A 25,399-nucleotide genomic window follows, 5' to 3' on the forward strand; every position below is an offset into this window, starting at 1 on the left:
TCATTCTAAGCAAACTATCACAAGGACAGAAAACCAAACACCACATGTTCTCACTCATAGGTGGGAGTTGAACAACGAGAACACATGGACACAGGGCGGTCAATATCACACACTGGGGTCTGTTGGGGGGTGGGGACCTGGGGAAGAGATAGCATTAGGAGAAATACCTAATGTAAATGACAAGTTGTTGGGTGCAGCAAATCAACGTGGTACATGTATAATTATGTAACCAATCTGCACGTTGTGCACATGTACCCTAGAACTTAAAGTATAATTTTAAAAAATCACTGTGATATGACAATCAAACTTGTATTTAATGTCTTCCAGGAAAATCTTTTTGTTGCTTGTCAAATTATTTAAAGAAAACATTTCTCGTTGTATTTAACTTGGAACCTTTCCCCAGAAAGGAGATGGGGCTGTCCTTGGCTTGATGTGGTGCCCAGAGCTTTTTCATTTGTGTGCAGTTGATGGTTGATTCTCTGAGATACAGAAACAGCTGACCAAATTCCCAACAGATATGAATTCAATTTTTTTTTTTTTTTTGAGCACTACTACTTATGTGCATTTTCTCATTTCCCATCCTCTTCTGAACAACTTTCCTGTCACCATTTTATAAACGAGAAACAGAGATTCGCAAGGGTCAGGTCACTGGCTTAAGGTCAACTCTACTACTAAACAGAAAAGCAAGGACCAAAACTCGACCTTTGTGACCTCATTGCCACTATGCCATGACGATGTCACCTCCTTTTAGAGGCCAACTAATAGGTAAAATTACACATCATTTCTTCTATGAATTTTCATAAAACCTTTTAGAAAGCCTTGGTTAGATAGAAAAATTGATTATTTTAATCCTACACTTTACCCCAGGCCAAGTTGATTTTCTTGAGGAATGGCCGAACGGAAGTTGAATGGTTTAAAGGGGACTGGCAAACAGAGAAACAAGGCACCGAAGAACTGGCTATTTCCAAACCTGGGCGATCAGCTTCTGAATGAGTAGTTCAGTGGGTATAACTTCCAGGCTTGCTCAGGCACCATTATGCTAATTGGAATAATCAATCTGCATCCCAGAAGACTGCTTCCCCAGAGATTTCAGGATGGAAGAGGATGCCCTGTGGGCATCAGTGTATCCATGTAAAAAATTCACCTAACAGAGCAAAATCTGGCAGTCTACACTTAACAGTATTTTCCCCAAATGTTAGTTGCAGGTATGTATGACCAAAAAAAAAAAAAAACCAGCAAAAAAACTCCCCACTATTTGTATTATTATTGCAGGGGCTTTAAGCTGAGCAAACTGGAAAAAGGGGAATCACAAATTGTCTGTTTTTTTCTATCAGTACTCACCCTTGTCCACATTTTCCCCCAAGGAATGTTGCAGCTCTGGATCTTGGAAAGGACAATTCCGACGTTTTACTCTGCCGACCAGTTTCTTCGTTTTCATAACTCTACTTGAAGAACACGTGATGTTTGCCAGTGTCTGACATTACAGACCTCACAGCTTACTGAATCTGAAAACAGGAGATAGAGATGGAAAGGTTGGTAAACTCTGAAAAAAATTGAGATGCTTTTCATCATTTAAGGATTGCATCAGAGCAGTTGGAAAAGCCAAATCCATAGTCTCGTGAATGGAATCCATCATCCATTCATTCATGCAATCAAAGGAAGCATTTATGGGGTTCTTACTGTGCTTTAGTTGGAACTTCAAAGACGCATAAACTATAGTAATGTCCTCAAGGATCCCACAGTCTCACTGAACAAACAAAAAAATGCTGCACAATAAAATGTTACATCATTTCGGGTCAAATGTGCAGTGGATCCAGTGAGGGCACAAAGGAAGAAGGTCAATCTTGAATGGAGTCTTGAGAGATGGGTAGATGTTTGCCAGGTGTTTTGTATGGATAGTAGAGGTGAGAGTGAAATTTCCTTGCCTGTAACCTACAGTTTTAGTCTTGTCATCGATTTCACTGATTGTTTTCTACTCTCCCATCCCTGTGGCCTCACCATCCCCCTTTAAACCAACTTAATATGTTACTGCTTTTATCATTTTGAAGCCACAAGATGTGCCTGACTCTACCTCTTACCAGCAGCTTGCGAAGGTCACTGGAGCCATATGCTTTTCTTGTTTCCAGAAAAGGAGAAAAACTAGTGTTTTGGAAATGTGGCTTTTAAATAGCTTAGATGCAAAGCCCAGAATTTGATTTTTTTGGGAAAAACATGGACTGGGCTTTCGGTGAGTTAGTACTGGCCAATTTTTCACTTCTCTTTCAACATCTTGCAGCTGGAAGGCTGTTTTGAGGTGGTATGTGTGTGTGTATGTGTATGTATTTGTAGGTTATAGTTGGGATGTATATTCTTAGAAAAACCCTCATATTTAAACCACATAGGGCACATGAATATCTTTTTGAGAATTGGTAATGTGAATCTTTGTAAAAGGACGGTGTTTTCCTATCAAGAATAATGTAAGAAGTTGCTTTAAAAGGGGAAGCAGAAAAATAAGAATTGTGCCTGGCACATAATAGAAGCTCAGCAAACAATTTAATGAACCTATGCAGCTGCCCTTAGGAGGAAGTCTTCCTAGAACTCTTTTCCAAACAGGATAATTGGGAGTTGGTCTCCTTTCGCTTCTACCAGGATGGGAACAGCCTCCTGTAATTTCAGTTTGATAAACACAGTGTTTATAGTCTTGGCTAGGAGGGGCAAAAAGGAATTTTCCTCTGAGGCACTTGCAGTGGCTAGGCAAGAGGACACGGGCCCATGACTCATTTGCTCTGCCTGAACCCATGTGTGGTTTCCCCAGTATCTTGGCCCCACACGGGGTGGAGAACCAGAAGGGAGAGTTACTGCGTTTCCAGTGCCCTGTCTATTGCTTCTTTAGGTACTCGCACCTCGAGGCATTTTAACTGCCCAAGGTGTCTGCGCTTGTAAGACACCTCTCAGAGCTGATTTGTCTATGGGGATACCATAAACTACAGTACCAGAAATTACATATATATACACACACACACACACGCGTCATTAATTCTTTACTGGGAAATATAACACACATATAGAAAACTGTATAAAATGAATGTATAGCTTAATAAATTGTCATAAATTTAACAGCCACGCAGGTCAAGACATAGAGTACTGCCAGGACTCCAGAAGCTTTCCAAGTGCCCTTTCCAATGTGACCTCTTTCTTTCCCATAAAGGAGGTACTACCCTTATCTGCATGCACCAGGGACTCTGTTGGGCCTTGTGCTTTTGGGCTTCCGTCTCTCCTCCAGCCATGCACTTTCTGAAGGGGAAAGAGGTCTGTGGGACCAAGAGACCACGCCCACCTGAGACCCATGTCTCCCTTTCGAGACCGCGTGCCAAGGACCAGGACATTGGGACTTCCTGTTCAAATGATTCCAAACCTGCTTCCTGGTCTTTGTGGGCTCATCTTTAAGTCCTTCCTGAGGGGAACATGGAAGCAGATATTTGTAAAAGGCCACGGGTGAAGTTTAGACTTGAGGACTCAAGAGTGATATATATGAGCACCAAGGCCCTTGGGTTATGGGATGGAACAGGGCTGGGGCATGAGGTGGATGGCTGGATCTAGGGGAAGCTTCTTCCTGTGGCACATGTTCTAGCAGGAAGATCCAAGCAGTCCAAGAATTCTAAGATCCAACGTGGTTTCTCAGGTCACTATGAAGAGATATTTGTCCAAGTAGGAGGATGGGACATCTTTTATTTAACAGCTTGTCAGTTTAATTTATAATTTTACAATTTACAATTTTATAGTACAATACAATATTAGGCCCATAACATGCAGTTCTCCATCTGTACTTTTACCTTAAGCCCCACAAAAAAACTTTTTTGTAATGCTCCAAGGAATCCTGTCAATTTATTATTTGGAAGAATGTCAGACATTGATCCTTTGTTTTAAACTCATGATAAGAATCAGATAATATGTACTTTGAAGTCATGTCAAAGGAAAAGAATAATTCCATATGACATATATTGCAGATTTTTATTTGTATATAAGCAAAGCAGTGTCTAAAGTATATTTATATGTCCTCAATTACTGAATGTGCCAGTTTTCTGTTGAGGGTGGGCCTGCCCACAGGTGACTATCCGGACTCTTCTGGTCATTCCCTCCTTAGTTTTCTCTGTGCTTTACTATGTCACTTGGCACTCCTATACAATAAAGTGACTTCCCCTGTTTTTAAACTTTGGGTAAATGGATCACAGCATAAGTTCTTTTGTGTAGGCTTCTCCCACTCAGCATTATGTTTGAGCAATACATCTATGTTATTGCCTGTAGCTGTAGTTTGTAATTTGCATTGCTGTATGGTATTCCACTGTATGGATATGCCAGCATTTTTCCATCCTATTAATAATGTTCACGGACAATTGTGTTGTTTCCAGTACTAGCCCATTATGAATAATAATGCTACGCAGATCTTTATCTGTTTCTGTTGTGTTTATATGGAATTGCTGGATGATAGGTTTCTGTCCATCCCTCCCTGCCTTCCTTGTTTCTTTGTGTTGTTCAGGCTGCCTCAAGGGATTCTCTTTCCTCAGCCTCCTGAGTAGCTGGGACTACAGGCTCATAGCACCTTGCCCGCTTTGTTTTCAGCTTTAACAGAAAATACCAAACTGTTTCCAAAGTGGTTGTATCAATTGATATTCTCATCAACAAGGTATAATAGCTCCCGTTGCTTCTGACAATATTTAGTATATATTTTTTAAATGTTGACCATTTTGTACTAGGAATAATAGTAGTGTGTCACCACCCCTGTAAAATATTTATGTTTTTTTTCTCCATTATTTGTACATGAAGATACTGAAGTGAATATGGTAACTTAGAGTTTCAAGTTGACTGCTAATAATATTAGTAGATGTATAGAATAGTAATATCAATAATATTTATAATAATATCCATAGCTTTTATTTGAAATATGGCAGCTAAAGGAAGATTGGTAGTCTTAGAAGATTACAGTAATAAAATCCAAGATGTAAACAGAGTCGGCCCATACAGCATTTTAAAATAACAGAGAAATGAGCAGTCTGACCCAGGGATACATCGACACGCCACTAGGAAGGCAGCTGGTACCAACCTCATCCTTTCACAGGGGTGTGTGTCCCCAGAGCATGCTCTGAGAGTTGTGGCAGCACTGAGCACAGATTGCTGAATTGCCCAGCTGGGACCAGTCAGGACCACTGCAGAAGAGGGAGACCAGCTGGGGAGCCTGTCAGCCTGCAGCTCATTAGTATGCCACATCTGACAGCATCTCTTCCTCCAGGAAGCAGCAACAGCCATGTGCTCCAAAAGCAAGGGCCATGAGCAGGCCTCTTCAGCAGAAATAGCCACAGCCTCCTCACAAGCCCACTTCCCTCTCTGCCCACTGAACCCCCTGAGCTTCCCCACTTCACCCTCCTCTTGTCAATATACTCAACCTCCTTGCCGTTTGTCCTTTTAATGCATTGCCCTGGCCAAAGCCCAGCCTTGGATGAGCCCAGCTGTTTACTTACTCTGCATCAATCGCCCAGCTATTGAGCATGGCTGGCAAAACCGCACACCCTGCAGACGGTGCCACTGCAAACTCACGGTCACCAATGCCATCTAGATCCTTGTTACTGTCAGGCAACCCTCTGGAGTTCCCTGGCCAGCTCACCTTCCTGTTCTCCTATTTTTCTAATTAAAATGAGAGTAGATTATCTTCTGCAATGCTACATTGAATGGGGCCTATTCTAGACACAGCAGGCTGCTGCCGTTTATACACAGTGGATGTTTCAAACTTTTGCCACGTTTTTCAACGTCTCTGGTTTTATTGCCTGTCCGTCTTCTGTGCCCCAATCTTAAACCCTGCTGTTAACCTCTGTAGGCAATCTCCCCACCTGCTCCACAAAGAAAGCAGGAGCCCTCTGAAATGAACTTCCTCAACTTCCCTCCTCCACATCTGCAGATTCACTTCACATTTCAACTCATCCCTTTTTCCTTCCCGCATCCTTGTCACAATAAGGAAAATGTCTCCTCTCATGCCCAAGTGAATCCCTCCACCTGTCACTCAATGCCATCCTGTCTTGCCTTCTGTGGGACTTTTCTCCGTATATGACCTCTCTCGTGACTTGCTCCCAGTAGTCATGCCTTTCCTTTAACACCCTGAAGTCAGGTTTTCCCCTAGCTGACTGAGTCCTTCAGCTCGCATGGCCTTCATCCAAGCAGGGCAGGAGGGTTGAATTGTGTCCCCCGAAATTAATATGTTAAATTCCTAACCCCCAGTATCTCAGAATGGGACCTTATTTGGAAATAAAGTCATTGCAGATGTAATTAGTTCAGATGAGGTCCTACCAGAGCAGGGTGGTCCTCTCATCCAACTGGACTGATGTCCTTGTAAAGAGGAGTAATATAGAGAGGAAAGCTGATATGAAGAAACACGGGCAGATTCTTTCCTCACAGCCCTCTCGAGTCACCAACCCTACCGACCTCTTGGTCTCTTCCAGCCTCCCGAGCTGTGAAACAATCAATTTCTGTTTAAGCCCCGCAGTCTGTGGTGCTTAGTGACAGCATCCCTGGGAAACTGCATTAGAATTCTGCTTATGAACTTTCCCACCTTATGCAAGTTAGCGTGTTTCCCTCTGTAAGCTTCAATCTCTTCATCTAGAAAAGGAGATACAGGAGCACTTACCGCATGAGATTGTTGTGAACATTAAATAAAAAGAAGGAAGTACTACGTTAATCACAGTGCCCAGCTGTATTAGTTTGTTAGAGCTGCCATAATAAAGTATCACAGACTGGGTCGGGCGCGGTGGCTTACGCCTGTAATGCTAGCACTTTGGGTTGGGTGCGGAGGAACTTTCAGTTCTTCTGTTTTCACTGGTGACCGTCTGGTGTTTGTTTTCTCTACCTCACCAAAGAGGCTCTTCCCAACACCCTTTGTTCTAAATCCTTTTTCCTAAACCCAGTGGACCACTTTGAGTCTGACTTTACTTGACATCTCTGCAAAATTTGACATCATTGACCATGTTTCCCCTTTTAAATGATGCTCTTTCCTTGGTGCTAGTCTGTCTGGGTGTTTCTCTTCACCCCCCATCATGGCACTGAGCCTCCAGTTCTGTCCTCAGCCTCCTCTGCTTTCACCACCTGCAACCACAACTTCAGTTTCCACCTACAGCTTCAGGACTCCCGAACCTGTCTCTCCAGCCCGGGTCTTCTCTCCAACTGGCCCTGGACAGCTCCCCTTGATGTCCCTCTCCCACCTTGTGCTCCACCTCTCCAAAAGACACACCCCATCTGCTAATCCAAATGGATATTTTCAGCTTTGGTCTCCTCTCAGTGAATGGCACCACCACCCACACTAGGTGCTGGGCCTCATCCTAATGGTCTCCATTGTTCATCTTCCCCATAACTTTCAAGATGTCCTTTCAATGATGCCTCCTGCAGTGCTGTTGTACCTCTCCATTCCTCTCTGTCCCTACTGCTGTCATGTTCAGGCCACTTCCATTCTCATCTGGATTACTGCATTGGCCTTTGAGACTTGGCTCATCTCCCTATAATCCTTTCTTCATGCTGCAGCCAGAGCTAATGTCTCTAAAATGTCACCTGTGTCACGTGAGTTCCCAATCCCTGAAGTTTTTTAGTCAACTGATGGAATTTTTAATATTATGGAATTACTATGGAAATGTTTTAAGTTTGATAATGGTATTATGATTTTATGTTATATATGTGTGTGTATGTATGTATGTGTGTGTGTGTGTATATATATATATATAAAAGAGTCCTTATCTTTTGAAGATTCACACTGAGTATTTGCAGACCAATAATCCAGTAGGGTGGGGAGAGTGGGGAGACAGTAAAACAAGGTTTTCCATGTGCTGAGAATTATTGAAGCTAGGTAATTGATACTACTCTTTCTACTTTTGAAACATTCTACAATAAAATATTTTTGAAATAAAATCCCTAAACTCAAGCAAAACAAAAAGTACTGCAATGTTTTTCTTATTGTTCTTAAGACAGTGTCCAAAATTCTTAAGACGACTCATAAGGCCATGCATGGTCTGGCCTCTGTCTACCTTTCTTTCAAGTGCAGGACCCCCAGGGCTTATTGAAGATTTGTGAAGTGGATGGATGGATAGATGGATTAGTGGGTAGACAGAGGGATGGGTAGATGAATGGATGGATGAATAGATGGATGGGGGTGGATGGGTAGATAGATGAATAGATAGATGGATAGATCAATGGGTGGATATATGATGGATGGATGGATAAATGAATAGATAGATGGTGGGTGGATAGATGGACGGATGAATAGATGAATGGTTGGATGGTTGAATGGATGGGTGGATTAATGAATAGATGGATGGGTGGATAGATGGTGGATGGATGGTTGAATAGATGGATGGTGGGTGGATGGATGGGTGGGTGGATGGATGGGTAGGTGAATGGATGGATGAGTGGGTAGATGGATGGATGGATGGCAAATGAATGAATAGATGGATGGGTGGATGGATAGGTGAATGGGTGGATGGATGGATAGATGGGTGGATAGATGAATAGATGGATGGGTGGATCAGTAAGTGAATGGAAGGATGGATGGATGGATGGATGAATGGGTGGAAAGAGAGTAGGAAAGGATCCTATGTTCCTACCCTCACTCTGCAAATAACTTTCTTTGAGACCTTTGAATTCTCACTCTTTTTGGATCTCAGTTTCCTCATTTGCAACAGGAAGAGTAAACAAGCTCATCATTTTTTAGGAGAGAGGTGCCGTTTTAACTATTTTATTATTTTGGAAGTCACAGTAATATTTGTTTTAAAAAATTGTTTCATTGTTAAAAAATAAAAATTTTACATCTTGTGGATTAGGTGACATTTCAGATCCTTCCCAACTGCAATAGACTGTGATTACAGGGAGGTTTTACAAGTTAAAACATATGGATTTGGTGAACACAGAGCACAGACTTTTCTCAAAAATCCTGATTTAATAAAAGTTATTTTTTTCTAGTAAAGGAACTTGTTATAGGACTTACTAACACAATTCAATTTGTAAGCCTTTTAAAGACACTCACATAAAACATTTGCAAATTAGAAAAGCAGTGTTTTCTTGGACCATATGTTGAGATTTGGGGTTTAGAAGTATGCTCACTGTCCACATGGTGCAAGCCAGCACTCTACATAAACAGAACCTTTAGATGAGGAGATCCTTGTGGATTATAACTGTGACTGCTCCATCTTTGTTACCCCAGCTGAGCACCTGGTGCATAGTAAGTGCTCAGTAAAATTTTGCTTTAAATGAGGACCTAGGATGAAGAAGACTCTCAGTGGGGCTCTGTTAGAATTTTCAGTGATAGGAAAGGAAAATAACTTCCTTCCAAAGAAAGGAGAGTGTAGGGAGAAAGCTAGAAATATGGATGAAGGAAGACACACTCTTGGCTCAGGCATGGGTAAAAATGGCAAAGCTTCTGCTCGTAGGGCGGTTCTCTCTATAGATTGAAATAAGCAGGATTGAGCAAGGCAGCTTTTATGCCCCCCTCAAAATAGTCTAGATTCCTGATTTCCTGGCTAATCCACTTCATTTCCTACACTGAGGCTTGTGGACCATCCAGTCTACGTTTTTTCTCATCCCTCCTTGGGTGTTTCTCTAGTCTGATATCTGACCCTTATATTTAAGGTCCTTGATGGAAAGCCACATGGCAGCTGCAGAGATACACCAGGTTTTCCAAACTTCTGTAACTCCCATTCAGCCATGTGCAGCTGGCAGCTTGTGATGGTGTTCACAGCGGGAAGAACTGTAACCTGCAAGTCAGGAGACCTGGGCTCTACTCTCAGGTGTGCAGCTTTGGGCAGTTCAGCCATTCCTGAGTCTCAGTTTCCTCGTGTGTAAAATAAAGAAATCACACAAAAATGCATCCTCAGTTTTGTATCTTATTTAGGTTATAACCTGGATATATAATTAGTGGCATACCAGAAAAGGCCTTTATCAGTTATGAATGTTATAAATTGAGTGAAGCTCTCTGGTTAGGCCAAATGAGTAGTGTCCCAAGGGAATGGAGACTGATTTAGCTCTGTCTTCCTGATGGTTCTGCCTGAGGGTAATTCTGGGCCCAGGATCAATGCAGCCAGCAGAGCTACTTCCTGGGCTGCTAACAGTATCTGAAGCAGAGGTCCCTTGAAACTACAGAGTCACTGACTTGTCTTCCTTAGCAATTTTATTTCCCCAGGCTGTGGAGCCCTACCAAGATTTTTGCTTGACAGTTGATGAGGGAGTCAGTCCTTCTACCACGTTGGGATTCACACAGTTTATTTTGGGAGGTAACTAAGGCAGACAGAGATCATTAAACCCTTCATAAAACAGCTCATCAGCCACCTGCTTGCAGAGCAAAAGGTTGCTCTTTGGCAGCAAAGATCGTGTTCTTCAGCCCGCTCTTGGGTCTCATGCAAGATTCTACCAAGGTTGCCTGGGAAAAGTTTTTGGTTATGATATATTTCTTTCCATTTGTATAAAAGCAACCAATAAATACCAGTGATCTTGTCAGGCCATGCCAAGGAAGAATTTGTTGGGATTTAATATCCCAATGCATTGGACGTACTTGAATTTGGCTGAACAGTCAAATTGGGTGGTTTGGCTCCATTTAACCAGTTTACATGTTGTTGGTGTATAGCTTTGCAAATGACTTTGGTTCTTACTGAATGATCACTGGAGGGGATTGGCTTATAAATGAATTCAAAATCCTCAGGTGTGTTTTAAAGATCTACAAAACAAGCCTTTCCTTTGTTGTAAATGGGCAAGACTCAATAAGGAAAGTGAGATGAAAAGAGCTATTAGTTCATCTGTGAGGGCATCCAAATATGCACGCTGAAGGCATAGCAATACATCATTCATGCTTTAACGTGTTCTACAAACCGTAAGATATTCCAAACTACTGCCAACCACCTGACCAGGAAAAAGGGCATGGTGGTGATCATGAAATAATTGAGGGTAAAAGGCAGGGTTATGAGTCCTTTAAACCCTTTTGAGCTTAGGTAATGTCTTGCTGGGCACATGGCTCTGATTCTTTCTCTGGTCTTTGCCAGCAGATTTTTAGGAATCTCCTGGCAGAAGAGCATTCCTTGTGGCACCTTCCACTCCTCCAGTGCTCTTGGACGCTGACTATTTACAAGGACTTTCAACTGCCTCCTTCACCCATCTGGTATTAATTTTGATTTCTTCATTACTGGGTCTCTGATTCATCTCTACGCTGATCTTTGAGTTTCCTGAAGGCTTTGCTTCCCCAGACAGGGTGCCCCACCCAAGTAAGTTCACTTGCTGTTTGCTTTGAGGAAAGTCAGGATCTAGAGTTCCCCAGCTCAGAGGACAAGACTATGATTCACTTTATTATCAAAGTCAAGATGGAGAGGATTTCCTTCATCTCCCTTTACTCTCACTCCCACGTCTGATCGTCTCATCAGTAATGGGATCTTGGCATTTCTAGCTTGTAGGATCACCCAGCTCCCTTCATTCTGCCCTGTGTCTCCATCTCAGTTGCCTCTGTCTTAGCTTACAGCCTCTTTCCCGGACTGTTGCAATTGTCTTCACATTGTATCCTAAAGGCAATGGGGTAGGCTTGGAAACGCTTTCATTGGGAATTAACTTGATTACATTTTCTTGCATAAGAATCACACTGAAAATAGTCGCTAATTCATTAAAGGGGCAGTTGAAATGGAGGTGGAGAGAAATCCATTATAAAGCTGTGCTCCAGATGAGAATTATAAGGAAGGTTCAGATTAAGCCGGAGACAGGTACAGTGAAGAGGAGAGGAAACGGATATTTAGCAAGGAGAACCAAAAGAGCATAGTAACTGGTTTGAATTACAAGGGAGCCATTGGTCATAAATGTCTCCCGGAAAAAAACTTTGGAGACTGCATGGATGCTAGTATCATTCTGAGAAAGAAGAAATTAAAAATTAAGTCTATGGGGGAAATGGCGAATTTGAATGTGGCATGTTAAGTTCCAGTTTTATGTGGAGAATGTCCAATGGGGAGAGAATCTGTAAGCAGTTATATATCCCAAGTCTGAGATTCAGAGAGAGAGAATGTTGAAGACAGAGATTTTACAGTCATGAGCTTAGAGCTGGTGGTTAAAGCAAGAGCGCTTATAACATCAGCCAGACAGAACTTGTTAAATGAGATAGGGGGCCAGGCGCGGTGGCTCACACTTGTAATCCCAGCAGTTTGGGAGGCCAATGCAGATCACCTGAGGTCAGGAGTTTGAGACCAACCCAGCCAACATGGTGAAACCCTGTCTCTACTAAAAACACAAAATTTAACTGGGTATGGGAGTGTGGGCCTGTGATCCCAGCTACTCGGGAGGCTGAGGAAGGAGAATCGCTTGAGCCTGGGGAGGTGGAGGTTGCAGTGAGCACTCCAGCCTGGACAACAGGGTGAGGTTCTGTCTCAAAAAAATAAATTAAAAAAAAAGAGAGAGAGGAAGATGGCAGGATCCTGGGGACTATCACTCCTAGAGGGCCACACAGAAGAGAGAGGGCTGGAGGAGATTCAGGATGGTGCGTTATTACACAAAGATGAGAGGAAATAACTTGACAATGAGATTTTGGAGATTCTTGAGATCAGTTTCAACAAAATGATGGGGACAGGCGCCAACTGTCGCTGGGTTGACCTGCGAATGAGAGATGAGAAACTGCAGACAGAGTCTAGACTTCTCTTTCTAGAAACTTTGCTGTAAAGAAAAGATTCTAAACGGGAAATGGGTGATAGCATGCGTGACCAGTGCACCCAAGAACAGGAAGGCACATGTGATAGTTAGTTCTATGTGTCCACCTGACTGGGCCACAGGATGTCCAGACATTTGGGCAAGCATTATTCTGGGTGTTCCCATGAGGGTGTTTTGAAATGAGATTAATGTGTGAATCAGTAGATTGGGTAAAGCGGGTGACCCTCCCGAGGTGAGTGGGCCTTGTTCAATCAGTTGAAGGCCTGAATAAAAGAAAAAGGTGGACCTTCCCCTGAGTAAGAGAGAAATCCTCCTGCTTGGTTGTCTTTGAACTAGAACATTGGCTTTTTCTCACGTTTGGACTTAAATGGAGACATCAGATCTTCCTGGGTCTCAAGACTGCTGGCCTTTGTGCTAGAGCTACGTGATCAGCTCTGCTGGGTCCCACACCCTCAGATGCAGACAGGAACCACACTATCAGCTCTCCTGGGTCCCCAGTTTGCCGACTCATCCTGCAGATCTTGGGACCTGCCCGCCTCCATGATCACATGAGCCAAGTTCTTACAAGAAATCACTTTCTAAATATATACGTGCATCCTATTGGTTCTGTTTCTCTGGAGAACCCTGAGTAATGCAGCACAAAATGGAAAAGAAAAGAGAAAAATAGAAAAGAAGGAAGGAAGGGAGGGTGAGAGGAAGGTGTGGGGGGGATGAGAAACAGAGCCTGTGTGCTTTGCAAGTGTGGGGAGACGGCGGGTCACTGCTTCATTGTCTGTGATCTCTGACGGCATTGATGACTCATTCATGTTACATAATTAGAATTCACCTTCAGACTTTGCTGTCTTACAATTGTGTCTCATAGAAACAAGGCTTCCTAGCTTGGCTTGTTTTCTTGTTACTCAGGGGCTGTTGCTAGCATAAGGTCATACTTAGAAAACTGAACCCTCAATAAGATTACTCAGAGACTTGGCAGCTTTTTCCCTGGCCATTTTGTCTTTAAGTTAAAAAAAAAAAACAAAAAACAAAAAAAACAGCTCACTCTTCTAAAATGACAATACATGTCACTTTGAAATATGTCCTGTAGGCCGGCCCTGAAATGTATGGTCTTTCTGGATATTCATGGGAGAGAGGCTTTGTTTTTAAAAATGTAAAAAAAATTGTTTTACTCTAAAAAAGTGTCTCTGATAACCCAGTTTTTAGGAAACTATCTGCTGAAAAGAAACAACAGGAGAGGTGAGAATTTGTCCAGTTTATACCTACTTCATTTCTGCCATTATCCTATTCTGGGATAATTCAGAAACCACTAGGGCCATTTAACCGAGAGATTTATTAGACACTTAGAGTTCATTATGTTTCTGCCTTGTTTTTATAATGTTTTTGTTATAAAATTAAAGTGACAAAGATAAACAACTGTATTTGTGGCTGTGCAGATGCCATGTGGAATATCTGCCCAGCTTGGAAAGATTCCCCTGGCTCTTCTGCCCACTCAGAACAGCAGGACCCACATTTCAGCTTGGACAATATAACCAAGCTCTGCTGTTCACAGCTGCCTGGCCCAGGCATGGGTGCCTGGCCCCAAGTTCAGGGCCAACACCCTTTTCTGGGAATGGGAAATCAAAGCAGAAAAGCATCCCGTGCACTCACACTCTCACACACTGACACACTCACATACACACATGCACACTAGCATACACACTCACACTCGCACATGCACACTCGCACACGCACACTCACATGGAGTCACACACACTCACACACTAACATGCACACTCACACACTGGTGCACACTCGCACTAACAAGCAAATACTCTCACACTGATGCACTCATGCACACTCACACACTCACACACACACTCACACACACTCACACACAAACATGCACACGTGCACACAAAGTCACTGAGTCTCTCCAACTGTGAATTTGGTCGCTGTGAGCTTCCACCTTTACCTGTTGTAAAGATTGAAGAGAAGACAGGAAAAAATATTTCAAGAAAGAAGACCCAAATAGAAGCAGCAATGGGTGACAGGCCCTGTGTCCCTGGCTGTGCTGGGGTCTCTCAGCTCCTAGATGCTGTCCCTTCTGGGAGCATTGCTGCACTCCTGCGTCCAGTACCATGAAATGTGTCCTTCTCCTTACAGTGACCACCCCCTGCCCCTCTTTCTCCCCCAGCCCACCGCCAAGCTGAGTTGAACTGTATTTTGTTACTCACAGTCAAAAAAATCTTAATTCATTAGGTTACAATTCTAAATATAAAAATACATCTTTCTTGGGTTGTATAATAAAGAATCGGGTTTGAGAATTTTGATGGTTGCAGCTGTGGGAAGTGAGAGGGGGAGCTTGGACTTCCAATTAAATAACCTTCTATACTCCCTCACCTTTTTCTTATCCCAGGAAAGTCTCAGGAACTCGTTGCAATAGGGACTGCCACGCCCTGTTGTGCTATTGGTGAAGAGAGGGTCACGCAGTGCCTACGATGAGCGATTTGTTCATATCTATCCAGATTGCATGTGCGCACACCCACTCATCCCCAAATGCCGTCCTCAGGAGTTTATGCCCCGGACTGGCACATGTGCAGAAAGACATAGTGCAGGCTACTTGCTACAACATTGTTGGTGATAGCCACGTATTGGAAGCAACTTGAATTTTTATTAATAAAGGACTGGCTACATAAATTATGCTAATCTATACAACTGGAGTACTAACATGCCATAATAAAGAATGAACGAGGTCTTTATGTTTGGAAAGATCTCTAAGACGTAATAGTGAGTGGAAAGTGAAAGGTGCAAACACTGTGTTTTACAGGCTGTCGTTTGGGGGCTGACAACATCTATTCAAATGTGCTTACGTATATGTTGAAAACACTTTGGAAAGAAAAATAATACATCAGTACCAGTGGTTTACTTGTGTGTATGAATGTGTGTATGGCAGGGGTGGGGTAGGGGCAGGTGGCTTAGGTACAAGACAGGAATAGCAAAGAGACTTTTTAACCACATACTTCTCAAGAGGTCAAAAAACCTGTTGAAGCATGTGTTGTTAACCATGATAGAGAGAGAGAGACAGAGAGAGAGAGAGAGAGAGGGAATATGAAGGGAGGGGATAGGGAAAGAAGGAAAAAGAGAAGAAGAAGAGGCAGAGAAATGGAGGGGCAAAGAAAGGAAGGAAGGAAGGAGGGAGGGAGGGAAGAAGGGAGGGAAAGAAGGAAGGAGTGAAGGAAGGAAGGAAGGAGGGAAGGAGGGAAAGAAGGAAAGAGGGAGGGAGGGAACGAAGGAGGGAGGGAGGGAGGGAGGGAGGGAGGGAGGATATTGGCTCTTTCCTGAAGTTACAGCTTAACAAATAAAAACCAAGGCCACCAGCAGCAATGGTTTCAGCAGTGAAGGACCACGTAGTCATGACTCCGAGAGACTGAATTCCCTGAGCGTAGTGTGAGTGAAAACCTAGGTGTGTTACATCACAGAAAGCTGTTTAAAGTGCCATGAGCCCGGTGAGGTGTGTAGGACAGACATACAATTGCTTGCAAACAAGTAGCAGGGCAATGAGCTGTGTTTTGTGTTTATCGGCAGGTTTTCTTTGTCTCTCAAGGGAGCTGGGAGAAACACAAGTCTGAAACTCAAACCTATCTCAGTCATTCCTTTCCCTTCAGCTGGACCTGAACCTCAGGAGATCTGGAGTATGTGCTGAATTCTACTGGGAACTGAGCCTTCTGAATATTATTATTGTTTTGCTAATACTTTTTGCTGGAAAGTACATCAAACCAGGATGTGTTGTACCTCTTGCTTTGCCAGACTATTTAAATGCAAAAATGAACAGACATCCAACTTAAGGCTGATCCAGGTTTTTCATGATCTAGCCAGTGGAGACAAAGATTCCAGGAAAAATCTCTAGGGAAGGCCAAGGATTTTAGAAAGCATCTGTGGACAAACAAATGCAATGTTAGTGGGCTAATTTCCATAATCAAATGAAGCTAATGGAAGTGCTTTGTGAATTGATGCCCATCAATGATAGACAGGATAAAGAAAATGTGGCACATATATACCATGGAATACTATGTAGCCATAAAAATGAATGAGTTCGGCCGGGTGCGGTGGCTGAAGCCTGTAATCCCAGCACTTTGGGAGGCCGAGGCGGGTGGATCACGAGGTCAGGAGATCGAGACCATCCTGGCTAACACGGTGAAACCCTGTCTCTACTAAAAAATACAAAAAACTAGCCGGGCGAGGTGGCGGGCGCCTGTAGTCCCAGCTACTTGGGAGGCTGAGGCAGGAGAATGGCGTGAACCCGGGAGGCGGAGCTTGCAGTGAGATGAGATCCGGCCACTGTACTCCAGCCTGGGCGGCAGAGCGAGACTCCGTCTCAAAAAAAAAAAAAAAAAAAAATGAATGCGTTCATGTCCTTTACAGGGACATGGATGAAGCTGGAAATCATCATCCTCAGCAAACTAACCCAGGAACAGAAAACCAAACACCACATGTTCTCACTCATAAGTGGGAGCTGAACAATAAGAACACGTGGACACAGGGAGGGGAACATCACATAGCAGGGCCTGTTGGGGGGTGGGGGACAAGGGGAGGGAAAGCATTAGGACAAATATCTAATGCATGCAGGTCTTAAAACCTAGATGACAGGTTGATAGGTGAGCAAACCACCATGGCACATGTACACTTATGTAACAAACCTGCACGTTCTGCACATGTACCCCAGAACTTTAGGGAAAAAAAAAGAACTGCTTTGTGAATTAGTCAGGTTCGCTGATGGGAGCTTGGGTCCTGGCACCTGAGGACTGAGCTGGGGGAAGCCACACCCAGGCTGCCCAAGCACACAGAGGCAGGAGAGGTCAAGGGGCATCTCATGGGTGTGGAGTTTTGGACATGGCATTGCCATTGTCAGACATGTGGCTAAGCCTGCAAGGACGAGAGAGGAAGGAGGGAACCAATGCCTCTCCATCCTGCATCAGTCTGAGTGCTTTCAATCTCTCTCAGTCCTTCTCCTCTCTTTTCTGTTCTCTCCTTCCCCGACAGCTCTCCAGGAATCACAGAATAATGGAGTTCAGTGTTTCTCAAGGGGCAGTCACCTGCACCGCCGTCACCGGAATTGCTTGTTTCAAATTCCGATTCTAGGGGCCTGCTCTAAACCTGCCTACCAAGGCTCTAGGGACGAGGCCTGGGAACCTGCATTGTTCGCAACACCCACAGGTGATTCTTACATGCACTTAGCCAGAGAAACATTGATAGAAAAGGTCTTAGATCAGCAGCCAAAAAACCCAAGTTCAAATCCATTTACTACCTGGGTGGTCTTAGGCAAGTTACTTATTAATTCCCAGCATGGGAGTCAATACTATTTTATGGGGACTTTTTTAAAGAGTTATAGGAGATATGCTGTTATGTTACAGGAGTTTTTTTTTTTTTTCTCTTTGAGGATTAAATGAGACAAAACATATGACAAGGCTGGCAAACACTGAGCATAGTACATAGTAGTACACAGTACCCCAGAGAGTTAGAAAAGGGATGGTGAACTCACAAAAATCTTTGCAGGCCTCAGGATATATATATTTTGCAGTGACTTTCAAGGCTGACCTAACTCTGTTTGGGTGGACACAGAGCAAGGAGACTTCCCACTGAGTGACTTTACTACACCCCCAGGCCTTACTAACTTGCCCAGGAGTGGGAGATATAGTGTTAGAAGGAAGACAAAGCAATAAAGAGACACTTTCAGAAAAGCAGGCACTGCAAAGACGAAGAGCCATTCCAGCTGGAAGAGCACGTGGTGGGAGTGGCGTCCTCTCAGACATGATCCTCTGCAGGGCTCATGTGCTCAAAGTCACAGGTTCTCACCCAGGGTGATGATCTCCCACAGGGGGCATCTAGCAATGTCTGGAGACATTTTTGATTGTGACACGGTGGGGAAAGGGGGTTGCTACTAGCATGTAGTGAGCAGAAGCCAGAGAGGCCCCTAAACATTCTACGGTACATTGGACAGTCTTCCACAACAGAAAACTGTCTGACTGCGAATGTTCATGGTTTCAAGGCTGAGAAACCCTGCTCTAAGCTAATGCAGACTTAGTCATGGGTGGTAGAAGGAGGCCCCTAGGTGGCTACACACCTCTGAGGGACAGCCTTCCGCTGCGGTGTTGCAAAGTCTCACGGTTGCACAAGGTCCCGGCGTCCTGCTCACTGGCGGGTCACCATTAACCACCTTGTACATCACATGTTCAACGTAGCTAGTTTCCCGCCTGTTCTCATTATGATAAATCAGGAAAAGTATTCTCAGAACACTGGAAAAGCAGAAGGGTTGCTCTCTACAGGGCAGCGGGGAGGGAGGTTGCCTCACTCCTAGAAAATGTCTTGTTTTTACCAAGAGGGCAGAGGGATGAGAGGAGCTGGAAGGACACGCTGAGGAGCCGCGTCCAGACACATGAAACGTACCTCACAGCCCCACAGAGATGCCGGGGAGGGCACTCAGTGCTTGGGATCAGAGCCACGTGGCCACTGGTTTCCAATGCCCCTTTGCTAGTATCTCGCTGCCGTGATTCCCTTGCCTTCATTTTGTGATCTCTCCCGATACTGCCGGCTGAGTGTCTTAGTTAACCAGCGCTCTGGCTTTTCTCCTTCCACTTTGATCTTCCTATCTCTGCCTGTCTCCTCTTTCCTGGCATGCCTGTGCTCTCGGGCTGTACCTCTGGTAGTGAATCTCTGGCTGCCCTGGACTCCTGCTGTGCACACTGCCCTGTGTGCAGTTCTGGATGCCCGCAGTTCCTTCTCAGTGTACCACCCGATCCCGTGTGATCTCTTCACCATTTTCATGCATGCTGCCACCCCATGTGCAGGGCCAGCTTCATGGCACATCGCCTGTGTGCTTGCATAGGACTTCTTGATGAGTTTCATGCTCTGCGGCCACCATATTAAAATTGTAATAATTTCCTCTTTAAACTTGTATTTTGTAAGTGAATTCTGATAAGACAACGTGGAAGGAGCAGAAACAGGAGATACGTGTGCCCATCCTTTCTTGTCACCCCTTTCACATGGAGCGTTGTCCATGAGCTCAGAATTCTGGTGTATTCATGATGTGTGGGAGTTCATGGAGCTTCTAAGTGACTACAAAGTGTGTTTTGTCTATGACTGAGTTAGCTGGGGAGGGGGAGGGACGCTGACAGCCCTGAGAGGCCACACTTTCCATTTGAGAACCAAAACTTGCTTCAAACACAAAGGCAGCAATGGTATTCTAAGAAACATATGACTGAGGAAACTTGGTTTGTCCTTTCTTACTCATGTTATTTCTTTGCATTTGCAAACAACTTACACTGAAAATGAAGACACAGAGAGAAAGGGAAAGATAAAGCAACCCATAGGCCTTTTTTTTTTCAATTCTTCCTTACTTCTCAGTAAGCCAAAGATAGAGAGTGTTGATAGAATGTGCGTGTATCAGGACGGGCACGGTGGCTCACGCCTGTAATCCCAGCACTTTGGGAGGCCGAGGTGGTGGATCACCTGAGGTCAGGAGTTTGAGACTAGCCTGACCAACATGGTAAAACCCTGTCTCTACTAAAAATACAAAAATTAGCAGGGCGTGGTGCCGGGTGCCTGTAATCCCAGTTATTCAGGAGGCTGAAGCATGAGAATCGCTTGAACCCAGGACACAAAAGTTGCAGTGAACTGAGATCATGCCACTACACTCCAGCCTGGGGGATAGAGCGAGACTGTGTCTCAAAAAAAAAAAAAATGTGCATTATTGAGAAGTGAAATGAAAGCATTGAATTAGTTTAGTGCAGCGTTTTCCACTGTTCTGATAAGAATGAAATATGCAAATTACATCATTTTGAACAATTTAGCATACAAATTAAATGCTCTTATATTTTCATTTAAAGCGGGCTTTGCACAATATAAAGATGAAAGGTAAGATTCATGCTAACAATTTAAAATTTTAATTTTCCTTTACTTAGACTGGCATTAAATAGCAAATAAGAATGATTTTAAAAGCCTTGTGACAAGTCAAAAGAGAGACTGCAGAAAAAAAAAGCAGCTTTTATTTTAGTACCTTTCACAGCAGAGGTTGTTGTTTTTGTTCCTGCTTTTTAAAAAAGGCTCCTACATTTTCAGTTTGTACTAGCAAACCTTTTAATGAAACAGTAAAGCAAGGTTCCTTATATTAAAATGGAGTCTTTTTTAATCTCCCAGTCTACATAGACCCAATTTTCATTTTAACAAGTTTCTCGGCTGGGTGCAGAGGCTCACGCCTCTAATCCCAGCACTTTGGGAGGCCGAGGCGGGCGGATCACCTGAGGCCAGGAGTTCGAGATCAGTCTGGCCAACATGGCAAAATCCTATCTCTACTAAAAATATAGAAATTAGCCAGGTGTCGTGGCACATGCCTGTCATGCCAGCTACTTGGGAGGTTGAGGCAGGAGAATCTCTTGAACCCTGGAGGCTGAGGTTGCAGTGCACCAAGATCGCACCACTGTACTCTAGCCTGGGCAACAGAGCAAAAACTCCATCTCAAAAAACAACAACAACAACCAAAAACAACCAAGTTACTCCCAAGTCTGCTGGACTTTGTTATCAGAAGGTCTTGTGAGCCGGGTATTTAGCTCTGCTGTGAGTTCAAAGCAACACAGGAATAAAGCACAGCTGCTGAACCCAGGTCCTCCCCTCTCATGATTATAGCTTGCTGTGGGACTCCGCCAAAATTGCATTGTGTGTTTATGGCATCTAAGAAATTCTTGAGAGTGGTATTGATCTACCAATTAAACACACTGGTATGTTTGGCCCCATGTGGCAGACAAGGAAAAGGGTTTGGTTTATATTTTCTTATGGGAAATCTTTTCTTTCTCATGCTTAACTTTTATTATTCACAGAGGTTTTCAAAGTATTGCCAAAGTCTATGAACACCATACTGGAGTCACCTGGACGTTCTGGACTTTCAGAGCTGCATGGGTGGTGTTTTACATTGTAGTGTTTTCTATCCAGTGTGGATTCATATATTTTAAATCATAAAAATTCACCAGCTTCCCTCTGCCCCTCCCAGCCTTTGTCACTGAGAACATAGGAGCACGTGGGTGACTGTCTGAGGCTTGGGCAAGGCCCTGGCTTGCCTGGGGCCCAGCTGCCCCTGCCCCTGTACCATCTTCCTTCTTCCTCCACTCAGGAACAAAAGGTCCCATGGTTCAGGCCATCTGGAGTTGGAGCTGTCATTTATAGTCACCCAAATGTGGAGGATGACCTACTTGTAAAAACATAGGAGATGGAATCAGAGAGGAGGAACAATATTCAGAACCATGAAAGAGAGAGAAAGAGGTAGAGTTTTGTGGCGAGAAAAGGGATGAATTGGCAGTGGGAGACTTGGGTTTTAGGTAGAGTGACTATGTAATTTATTAATCAAACTGGATTTCTTTTGAGAGCCACAGGGATTCCTATTGGTGATGGTACTGGGACAACAGGAGCACATAGGAACTGTCCTGGTGTGGCATGGCCACCATAGTTCTAGAGCACTAATCATCCAACTGTCAGCAAGTCACTTCACATCTCTGGGCCTCAACTTTTGAAGAAAGAGACAATCGGGCTACAATTTCCTTAGTCCTTTTACCACTAAAGACCTCTTGCTAATCTCTCTCCACAATCTTCCTGATTTGAAATTATCATATCCGTTAGGTACTGAGTGATATATAATGAGTGCAAGTTCTGTCAATCAGAACTTTTGTCAGCATTGAAATAACCAGTTACTGCACCGTGTTCATACAGTTTTAGGCAAAAGAAAGCTTGACATTTTAATACACCTGTGAGTCCTATTTAAAGTACATTGAACCGTTCTGACACCATTTTTGAAAATGATAATAGCTTTTGAGTCCCCTCCAGTATCTTCACAGTCAATAGACATCAAAGTCTGGAGGTTGAAAGCCACGTTCCTGGATGATCTATTGGTTTATATCCAGTTCTAGACTTCTCTGATCACCTGATAATTTCAGTAGCTTGTGCTATAAAATACAGACAGAGAAAGATGATGGAAAATGAAAGAGGGCCTGCTGGGAGTCAGAAGCTGTAGTTCATTAATGTGGGTCTAGCAAGAGGGCCTGTATGAGGATGTTAGATGGGGAAATGTACTTTGGGGCAAATTTCTTCCTGGCTTAAGTCATCTTAATCCACACCTGGGAGAATTCTTAGGGTGTATTCACAACATTAGGAGATGAACAGGGAGCAGGAATGGAACAGCTGTGTAACAGCTACCTCTTTGCTTCTTTTCCACTCATATGAGCTCACTCTAGGGGGAAAATGGGCAGTCAAAAGCCCTCCACAGATCAATAACAGTGGGTAAATCTGAGGTCTGCAGAATCTAAGAGTAAAATAAATAAAGAACAGGCCTGCTGCCTGCTCCCATGGGTAGTACTAGCATTCTAGTTTCTACGGCAATAAGCTTGCAATGTGCTGAGTGGGGGCAGGGCCACCCACCACGTGGTGCCCGGGAATGCATGCGTTGGTGGGTGGATGGTTGTGACAATGACCAGAGGAGGACACCACTTGCATTTTGTGCCCTGTTGTGTGCTGGAGACACTCCCAGAAGGAAGATTCATCCCACCCAAAATGTCAAAACCATCCCCACTGAGAAATGCTGGATACAAGAACGGGCCTTACATTCATACATATCAGGAATTATTTGGATCCTGTAACAGGGTTAAAATCATCCTGGACCACTTCCTGTGCTGCCAGACCCTTAGGCAGAGCACATTGATTCTATTTGCTCCTGGATAAAAGAAAAGAGTACAGGTCATCTCAGAAGGCACTGGGCAACCCACCCCAATCCTAACATATACTAAATTTTGGGCATAGGGATGGCTTCTCTTTTCTCTCAGACTCGACAGCATTGTTGAACCATTGTCTTCATTTACTTACAAGATGATTGGCGTTGTCCTTCAAAGCAGAACAACTTGAGCTAAAGCTAAAGGCTAGTGTGCAGCAGCTGGGTGACCCTTCATCTCTGCTTTGCCTTCCATGCTAAGTGTTGACTTTTGCTGAGTCTGATTTCATTCATTTCAGCTAGACGTGTGTGGTGAATAAACTCTTTGCCAGTCTTCCCCTGGAATGGTTGAGTCAGCTCTGGTGTGAGTTAGTGGCCCCAGAGGGGAGCAGGCCAAGACGCCCTCTCCATGAGATACCTCCTAAAAGGAAAGAGGTCATTGATGACCCACAAAGGAGTCCAGGACCATAAATATTTCAGAATTCAGTTTTCTTAAAACCTTAAATAATGGAAAACATTTGCTTGTTTAAGCCTTTTAAGTCCTCCCATCTTTGGACTTGAGCCCCTGTGCCTGGCTGCAGAATTCCATGGTGAGGCACATGACATCATGTTCAGGAGGAATGCACAGCACATAAAGCCTAGCCTGGGTCAGAGAGAAGTGCTAAGCTCTCAAGAGGGCCCTAAGACAAATACACAAATGTGGCCTAGCACATGTCAAACACCCGTGCAAGGGCAAACATCTTTATGACTTTGGTCCTGGGAAGAGAGACCCGGCCTGGGATTAGAATTTATAGCTGACAAGCTGCTGATGAGGCAGTAATGCCGTTCAGCGTGGGAATGGCCACTTTGGGAACCGGGAGCTTAGCACACTAGGCTGCAAGTCTCAGAGTGAAGCCCAGAGGCAACTCCTTCACCTTGACTGGAATAAGTGAACTCACCCCACAACCTGTCCCCTGGGACCTTCCTCTGCCTTCCTTTGGAGTTATAGGCTTCCCTGCAGTTCTTTAGGGTTTTGACACACATGACAATTTAACATCAAGGGAATGCCCCAGTAGGGGGAAGAATATCTTTCTTGGCTATAAACGTCACTCTGAAATTCTTCTCAATTGTAATGTTTTAAGATCACTTACAATGTGCCTGACCTGCCCTATGCAATGTCCCTACCGTCTTAGAGCTTACAACTCATAAGCACGCTTACAGACGTCCTCCCTGATCCCCAGAGCTCCAGCCAGCTTCAGCATAGATGTCCCCTAGGGGACATTTGACAATGTCTCGAGACGTTTTTTGATTGCCACAACTGGGTGGTGGGGGTGGCTGTTACTGGCATGTAGGGGATAGAGGCCAGGAATGCTTCTAAACATCCTATAATGCACAGGATGCCCCCCACCCCCCAACAAAGAAGAATCCAGTCCAAGATGGCAATAGTGCTAAGCCTGAGCAACCCTGCAATGGGGGAGGCCTTGCCTCCGAGGAAGCCAAGAAGGAAATTATTTAGATTTGCACCATCCAGTGGAGCTTCCTGTGAGACAAGAAATGATCAGTATCTGTGCTGCCCGATGTGGGAGCTACCAGCCACATGTGGTTATTGAGTGTGTCAAATATGGCCAGTGTGACTGAGGAAGTGAGTTTTTTATTTTCTGTAATTTTAATTAATTAACTTGTAATGGTCCCTTGCAACTGGTAGCTACTCTGTCAGACAGCACAAGTCCATACAATGAGAGCTTAGAAGCACAGAGATCCAATCTGTCACTGATGGACATTTGGGTTGATTCCAAGTCTTTGCTATTGTGAATAGTGCTGCAATAAACATACGTGTGCATGTGTCTTTATAGCAGCATAATTTATAATCCTTTGGGTATATACCCAGTAATGGGATGGCTGGGTGTGGCACATATACACCATGGAATACTATGCAGCCATAAAAAAGGATGAGTTTGTGTCCTTTGTAGGGACATGGATGCAGCTGGAAACCATCATTCTTAGCAAACTATCACAAGAACTGAAAAC

The 25,399-nt window shown here is 44.0% G+C and overlaps 1 long non-coding RNA gene across 1 annotated transcript; it reads right to left on the reverse strand.

Annotated features, from left to right (window-relative positions):
• Positions 1–752: 752 nt before the first annotated feature.
• LOC116272417 lies at positions 753–25,219 on the reverse strand. Its single transcript, XR_004181102.1, has 3 exons — positions 23,548–25,219; positions 23,290–23,398; positions 753–1,505 (listed from the first exon to the last, which is right to left on the reverse strand). It is a non-coding gene; the product is annotated as an uncharacterized LOC116272417 (long non-coding RNA).
• Positions 25,220–25,399: the final 180 nt, after the last annotated feature.

This window comes from Papio anubis, unplaced genomic scaffold, assembly GCF_008728515.1.
Source record: "Papio anubis isolate 15944 unplaced genomic scaffold, Panubis1.0 scaffold1013, whole genome shotgun sequence".
NCBI classification, from domain to species: Eukaryota; Metazoa; Chordata; class Mammalia; order Primates; family Cercopithecidae; genus Papio; species Papio anubis.